Source organism: Gavialis gangeticus, unplaced genomic scaffold (genome assembly GCF_001723915.1).
Source record: "Gavialis gangeticus isolate Ggan-Ray unplaced genomic scaffold, GavGan_comp1, whole genome shotgun sequence".
Lineage (NCBI taxonomy): Eukaryota > Metazoa > Chordata > Crocodylia > Gavialidae > Gavialis > Gavialis gangeticus.
In genome coordinates, this window is record NW_017728993.1 from 67,529,522 (window position 1) to 67,537,965 (window position 8,444).

Here is an 8,444-nt window from a genome sequence, read left to right on the forward strand (position 1 = left end):
ACAAATCATCGAGTCTGACCCCCTGCCTAGGCAGGAAAGAGTTCTTGGGTCAGATGACCCCAGCCAGGTGCCTATCCAGCCTTCTCTTAAAGACCTCCAAGGTAGGCTCCACCTCCCTTGGAAGCCCATTCCAAATTTTGGCCACACTTACCGTGAAGAAGTTTTTTTTCCTGATATCTAGCCTAAATCTGCTCTGTCAGTTTGTATCCATTGTTCCTTGTTACCCCAAAAGAAATTATGCTGTATTGGCTGGGAATTGAACCCAGGCCTCCTACATAGCAGGCAAGAATTCTACCACTGAACCACCAATACTCACATAAAAGCCTTCTGGCTGAGAAGACAGCACACAAACCACAACACCAGCCAGCAAGGGTAACATGTTCTTATGCACATGTTCTTTAAAAATATAAAAAATAGTTGCAAGCAAGTTGTTTACATCCTCTGCAGGTCTTCTCAGATACTAAACACCTTGCATCTTAGATGTCCTGGGATTTATTGAAAAAAATGCTTGTCTGACTGCCTAAATCAGATATTTTCCTAAAGAAAATACTGGAGTCTATTAGAAAAACAGTAGAGTCCATTTATTTATTCAATAGTATTACTTTCAAAAGGCATTTTTGAGCCAAAGTAAATGCACCTTGTTCAATCAAGCCTGATACAATGGTTAGGGAAAAGGCCTGGGAGCCAGAGCTTGCCTCCATTTCCCCATCTGTAAAATGTGAAGGGTGACATGGCTCCTTGACCTGCAAGGAAGACTAACAAGTGCATGCTACCCCAGTGCTCTGGCCACCAGTGAACTCTGAAGTGCTAGTTCTTTGCATCTACAAGGCCTTGCAACTCAACTTTCCTCACGACTGTTTTTGTCAAAATATCACCCAACCTCGACTGGATCACCTACACTTGCTCTCCAGCCAGTGAGATCCAAGATCCGGGTGCCTGGCCCTCCAATTTGGAATTCCAGGAAGAGAATGAGTTGGGACATTAAGTCGGAGTATATCTGTTCTGTTGAGTGAGGACAAGGTATGCCCATCAGACATGTTAGAGCCTTAGCCTGGCTACATTCATACACTTTAAGGTTTCTATCCCTTTACCAGGTCTTTCAATAACTGCTGGCTCTCTCCACAACATTTAATTTTCTTCCAAGAGTTTCCTTCTTGCTGTTTTTTCAGGCTGTGATGCACAGGCCTGGGGATATATACCACAGGTATGGAGACATGCTGAAAGCTTTTCAGCTAAGCCAAAACTATCCAAATTGTGTCCTGCAGGTCACATACAGCCCCCAAGGGGTTATTTTTTATGGTTCCTGGGCTCTCACCCAGTCACCACTCCTGCTATTCCTCCAGCTGCAGCAGCAGCCAGGGTCTGCAGGCTTCCCCTCCTTCTCCAGCTTCTGCTTTCTTCCCTCCTGCCAGGGCACAGGGAGGAGGACCCCAGCTCATGGTGCCAAGGGTGCCTGTGGCTGAAGAGCTGAGGGTAGGAGCTGGGACACCACCCATGCAGCACAGTGCAACAGGGTGGCAGGGGAGGAGGGTGGCAGATGTGATCTTGGGCTGTGTGACACCCAAAGGGCCCATGGCTTGTGCTGGTGCTGCCCACATGGCATGAGCCTCTGGCCACTTAAGAGCTGGATAGCCCTGACCTAAACCAATGCTCCCAAGCTACAGGCCCTGACCTAAACCAGTGCTCCCAAGCTATGAACCAACACCTGCAAGGGGCACTGCCACCACCTTTGTATTTCAGGAGCTAAAACCAATACAGCCACACATAAGTGAGCAATCAGGACTGCTTCTTTCTCAGAAAGGACTCTTAGGCTGACTCCTATGTTACAGTTTGTTCTGAGTTATCATCAGGATAGCTAAATTCCACAAAAAGAATGAGTTGGGACATTAATTCAGAACATGTCTGTTCTGTTGAGGGAGGACAAGAGATGAACTCAGCCTTTTTTGTACTGAGTCTCTCTAGATTTGCTGCTATCCTGTCATTCATCACTTAACAGATACTGCTTTTGCAAGCTAAATGTGAATATGAGATGGGTCTGCATGGAGAAAGAGAGCATTCAGCTGACCAATCTACTGGACAGATCGGATGGGTCTTATTACTTTCAATTCAGAAGCATAAAGGAGTTGAGTCAGTGGAACATAGCACGAGCTACAGAGGGGCCCTGCAGAGAGTAAGCCTTAAAACAGCCAAGCTCAACAGGAAATGTATGTTAAGGCTGACCAGCTGTTAGCTGGTTTAAAGAAAATCCTAGGAAGACAGTAATTCAGATGATGGGCTGTTCTGTGTCTGAAGCAGAGTGGGAACACAGGGACCAGAAGGAAGTGACAATTTTAGCACGATCTGACCACGGAAAGCAGTCTATAGCCATGACAAATGCATAGCTGCAGACCTCTTCAAAAATGGCTGATAGGGTGAAACTGAACCGTCACTGTATGAGGGTTCAGATGAAGACGTTTCAAAACATAGCTCTTCTGTAACTTGTGTCTGCATTGCCTCCCAGCCTGTCACTGTTTTCAGAATGGGAGGGGGGAAAGGGAGCAGAAGGAGCTATGTTTAGGTATTTTTCAGCCTCTGCTGGGGGTGGGGCCCTCCGATTCACCCACCCCACTTCCAGGGCTGGCTGGGGAACCCCTAGAAGGAGCTCCTTCTGCTCTCTTTTCCCCCCTCCTATTCTGAAAACAGACAGACTGGAGGGCAGGGGGGACCACTCCTAGGGAAAAATGGCTGCAGATTTCCCTCCCTCTGGAACCAAACAGGGAATTTCTGTTTGGTCTGGGGGATCATTGCAACCCAGAACACTTGCTGCAAAGTGTTCTGAGTTACAGCAGGGAGCTACACTTCTGTCTGCGCTCACAAGCCACTTTACATAGAGAGAGGATGCAGTCTGTGATTAATTCAAGAGCGATGTCCTGCGGACACTAACAACCTATCACACCCAGGATGTACTTCTGTCTTCTGACCTTCTCCTGCCCCACCCTTCCTTATAGCAGCAGTGGCAGCTGTGGAGCAAGATATTTTCAGCAGATTGATGCTCAAGTGCATTACAGGGCATCTGCTCCTCCACATTAATTAATTCCCAGAAATAACCTTTGTTATGTTTTACAGCTTCAAGTAGTACCATCAACTTGAAGCCTAGTTACTACAAGTACTGCTGCAGAATTCCCTCTTCCCTTGTGCCCACAGCCAATCATTGTTAATTTATGGGCACATTTTTCTATTCATGAAAATGTTTCTCTCTCCTCTATTGCTAAGGGAAGGACCCACCAAGTGTGCAAGGGAAACAGTGAAACCAGATATGCAGAGGATGTTATTAATGCACAAAATGAACAACTATGAAAATTCTCCTCTGCTCTTGGGTGTTTTATCAATACCACAGCCCTACAAACTTGCAGAGTGAGATTCTTAAGCTATATGCCCTTCTAATATGTCACAACTTTTTGGAGATGCAGTTCAAAGGGACCAGTGAGTTAAAACATGTGAGAGAAGGACTATATTTGAATATTTCTCTACATGCTCACTTGCACAAACACATAATTCCTTACGGCACAGTACAAGAGAAAGATTTTATTAGATAGTCTTTAGGTTGGAAATGCTATATAAAAAGTCATGAGAGAGTTCTGCAAAACATGGCTGTACCAATTAAACTAATGAAACTTTATTCCATACCATACTATTTGGTATATTGAACCTGTCATGTATACTACAGAAAGGATTATTTAAGAATTTAAGAGAGATTACTGATTTTTATGCTTTTGTCTGAGAAATTGGGTTCCTCAGCAGTCAAGTCCAACTGTGCATAGTTCTATGAAACCAAGCCATAAAACCCCTCTAAATTGCTCTAACTTTTCTGTATGTAACCATGACAGGGAATAAAAAGTTAGTATTTATTTAAGTTCCTGATCTAAGTGCTAATGCCATGTCCTCCATTAGGAAGCTTGCCATCTCTTCTCATCAGGAGTACAAAGCATTACTTACAACTCACAGGGCTATAAGACATTAGATTTTACAGAGGATGTTCTAACATATAGAAAACATGTCTATTGTCAAAGGCAAAATCTTGCCCATCCAGGACCCCAAGGAAACATTATTCAGGACATGCAAATATTTTTTTCCACATTGAAGGGAAAGAGAAAAAATTCCTTTTGTCAAGTTAGTTGGCTGAAGAAACTGAAGGGGCTGGGATGTTAGAATTAGTCCCAGAGGATGTCGGTTAGGGGACAGAGAACAAGGAAAAACATGAAAAATGCATAAGTTCATTTATCTCCTGGCTATCACCATTGATTGTGTGTATATATTAAATCAGAAGGAAGTAAAGCTGAAGTATCCATTTGGTCTCAAAGTGCCTGTCAAACACTACTTATTCCTCATGGTATTTCAGTGAAGTATAACAGCAGTGGAATATGACTTGTCCCATTTTTCAGATAGGAAAATTAGAGCGCAGTGAGGTTATGTGGCTTTCCCAAGGTCACAGGGTAAATTTGTGGTAGAGTTGGGAGTTGAATCCAGGGGCCTTGCTCTTCCCCTGCAGGATACAAGTAAGTCCAGTTGACCTCAACAGAAAATACCAGACTGCTCTGTCTCCTACTTCAAACACACATACGCTCCCTCCACAGGCAAAATGTTGAAGGTCAATAAGACCACTAAGTAGTAGCAATCAAATAACACCACAAGACAGTTCAATGCCAGCTCACTTAAAGAGATGAAGGATGAAGCCACAGCATTCTTGGCCAGAGGGAGCAGCTACCTCTTGCTCTCTCCATGCAGTACTGAGCACTCTCCCTCCCACTCTGGAAATGACTTTAGCAGTCTGCTCCTTGGAGGCACCAAAGCATCCCAAGAATGATGAAGCATAAACTCAATAATAAAATTACATTAAATTAAAAGCAGGCGCCAGGAAACCATTTAATCATTCCCTGGCAAGGGAGCAAACCTCTGCTCCCAAGTGCCAAAACCTGAAAAACAAACATTTCAAATCAAGATTTCAGCACAAACAAAGGAGACACATGTGAAATTAATTCAGCAACATTTAGAGTAAGCAGCAAGGCTTTTACTGCAATCATCTCCAGGGCAAGAATCCATTTACCACAACAATATCAGTGATTTACAAACAATAGGTTGGAAGGAGATCATGGTTTTTAATTACTCATTTTATTGAAGATTAAACTGTAATGGATACATACAACTCTTTTGCCTGCAAAAACTAACATTGGATGATGCAGTACTAAGAATACAAAGCAAGGCTAACTAGCATGTGGATGCAAACCACTGTCCTCTACTGGCTCAGATCAGAATTGTTCAACTGTATTAGCAACTTTCTGGGGTGTTGCTTGTAGCCATGTTGGTCTAAGGACATAGGCAGACAAGGTTCTTTGGGTAAATGTAATATCTTTTATTAGACCAACTAAATAATTGGACAAATTGTTCTTTGCAAGCTTTCGGGTACAAACACCCTTCTTCAAGCAGAATCTCCCTTTGCCTGAAGAAGGGTGTTTACCCCAAGAACCTTGTCTGCCATTAACATCTTTAGCACTCTTCTTTAGCTCAAATAGCAGTAGCTACTTGTACTGTAGCGGCACCTAGAATTTCATTGCACTAGGGACTATATAAATACGGAATTAAAAGACAGTCCTTGTCTGAAAGAGACAGAACAAGGGGATCTGACTTCTATCACTATGAACATTCAAAGTGGCGGTGTTGTGAAGCATGAGAACAACTTGTCATGGGAGCATACCTGCATGCTAGGGGCTGCAGTGCATACCACTTCAGAGCATATGGCAAGATTAAATAGTTAGTTATATCAGCTATGTGGGGAGTCAAGAAGGGCTGTAATCAATGGCAGGGGCTGCATGTTGCAGTGCTGAAGTGTATGCTACTCTACAGGCACGGACAAAATTATGTTTTGTCACGCAGTCGGCCCCCTGAAGTGCTGTATAGCAATGCCCTGACAGAAGTGCACAACTGGAGAGCACTACAAAAGTGCCTGATCAGGGGACAATCTGGACCCTCATTACATGAGGGTTCAGATGTAGGTGCTCCAAAATGAAGTGCCTTCATTAACTTCTGTCAGTGCACTCTGGGAGCAGGGCTGGGCTTATGCAGCCCGATCCTTCCCCTAGTGTTGTCTTGAGAGTGGGATGGGGAGAAGAGAGAGAAGGGAGTTCCATCTGGGGTTTGCCCAGTCTGTGCTGGAGGGTGAGACAGGTGGATTAGAGCTCCCCTGAGGTGGGCAAAACCCCAGATTGAGCTCCCTCCCATCCTGAAGACAGCACCGGAACTGGGAGGGGTGGGGGCAGTGCTAGGAGAGAAAGGTTGCAGACACACAGCCACTCCAAACTCAAGCTCAACCCCAAACCCCCAAGATCCAACAGCAAAATTCTGTTGGGCTGGGGGGACAGCTGTAACTCCTGGCGCTTCCTGTGAAGTACCATGAGTTAAAGTGAGGAGCTCCACATCTGTCAATGTCCCAAATGTTTTTCAATGACTGGTGCCTCAAGAGCAGAACTGCAACCACAGTGAACTGTGGCCACCTGTATTTGATAGTTATATGTTGCCCTTTGTTCTAGTCAGGTTCTTATGTACCTTTTTAGGTTATCTGAGCAGCTTATGACCCCAAGGCCAAAGGAATGAAAGTGCTGGAGGAAGCATGATAGGATTCGGGCCAAGACTGGGGTAGACCAAAGCCCTGTGATTCACAAAGTCAGGTCAGCTTGCCAGTGTCAGTTTTATTAGGGATTTGAAGAAATGGATGAGAAGTGAAGTGGTACAACTTGCAGATGGCAAAAATGCTTACATTAGTTACAACTGGCAAGACTGCAAGAAAGTGCTAAAGGAACCAACAAGTGAGGTTCCCAGGCAGCACTGTCTGTACTGTTAGATATATCTCTGACTCACCTAAATGTAACATTTGAACATCATACAGTTTTATCAGAAGCAAGGATTATTGTGGGTAATATCTTTTATTGGACCAGCTGGATAGTTGGGAGGGACATAAACAAGCATTTGGGTACCACTCTACCCTTCCCCAGTTCTTTTTTCCTTCATTTTTACTACATTTATCCTCATAACACACCTGTAGGGTAAAGAGGTATGGCTATGCCATTTTACAGGTGGGAAACAGAGGGCATTTTTACACATGTAAGCGCCGCAGCGTTGAGCACTTTGAAAAGTGAAAACGGTGCTGCAACGCTTGCATTGTATAAGTGTTGAAATGCGTGTCAATGCTAAGAAAATGACAGTGGTGTACTTTTGAACTAAAAAACATTGGAGGTGCTTTAGTTCAAAAGTGCACTGTCTCCATTTTCTGCGCACTGATGCATTTTACCACTTATAAAACTGCACACAGCTCAGCATGGTGCGTGTCAGCTCACATGCAGAGCAGACTTGATTAACTGAGTCTGCTCTGAGCCTGCTCTCAAGTGGCAGATCTCCAGTGTACCGCAGAATGAAAAAGTATGCATATAAATGCCCAGAAAGACTAAATGATTTGCCCAGTCACCTAGGAAGTCTGTGGTAGACCATAGAAACACCCATGTCTCCAATGTCCCAGTCTGACATTCTCCCATGACACCACCCTTTTCCCCCTAGCAAATAAAATTCAATTTAGAAAACACCAATTTGAAGAAATCACTTGAGCTATTCACACACATACATTTCTGTCAGAGTAGTACTTAGCTTTGAAAAGAAAAACATGTAAGTCAACTTTGGGCAACTTGTTGCATAACAATGGTTAAAAAAAGAAACCCAATTAACATACTTGAAAGTATATAAAAAAGGACAGAAAATAGTAAGATGTCATCATCAAGTATTACCAGTGCATCCTAACCTTGAATACTGTCTTTGGATGTATTCACCCACAAAAGGATACAGCAGATATTTTATTTCAAAAGGCCAGAGAAGAGCAGTGAAGTTAATCAGAGACATGCAAAATTCCAGAATGGGAGGGTTTAGATCAGTGGGGGCCAACCGTTTTTGCAGGTGCCACGAATTAGCTCCACGCCCTCTGAGTGCCACTCTGATTCCTTTTCTCCATCTGATCTGCTGTGCTTCCTGCTTGATCTGTTGCTCTTCTTTCTGCTTCATACCCTGCGCTCCCTGCCTGATCTACTGCTCTGCTTCTTGTTCTCTGCCATACCTGCAGCTTTGCTTCCTGACCCTCCCTGCAGCCCTGACCAGGAAGGCCCCTGGGGACTGCAGAGCCATTTCCTTTGTCTCTGGTCTGTTCACGTCTCCAGGCAGTTTCACTGGGAAGTGTCCCCTGACTCCTTGGACTGGTTTGAGTATGGACACTGTCTGGTATGCTCAGCTTGGTGTCCTCCCCCGACTCGAGCACTTGTTTTGAACTTATGACCCTCACTTGCATCCCTGTTGTCTTTTATTTGTCCCAAGCAATCAATGACATGCCCTTAGGTGGCCCCCATCAGCACAGGGGGCTTATAGCTCTACTT

At 44.3% G+C, this 8,444-nt stretch overlaps 1 non-coding gene across 1 annotated transcript; it reads right to left on the bottom strand.

Moving 5' to 3' along the window:
* Positions 1–241: 241 nt before the first annotated feature.
* On the bottom strand, positions 242–312 carry TRNAS-GCU. Its single transcript has one exon. It is a non-coding gene; the product is annotated as a tRNA-Ser (tRNA).
* Positions 313–8,444: the final 8,132 nt, after the last annotated feature.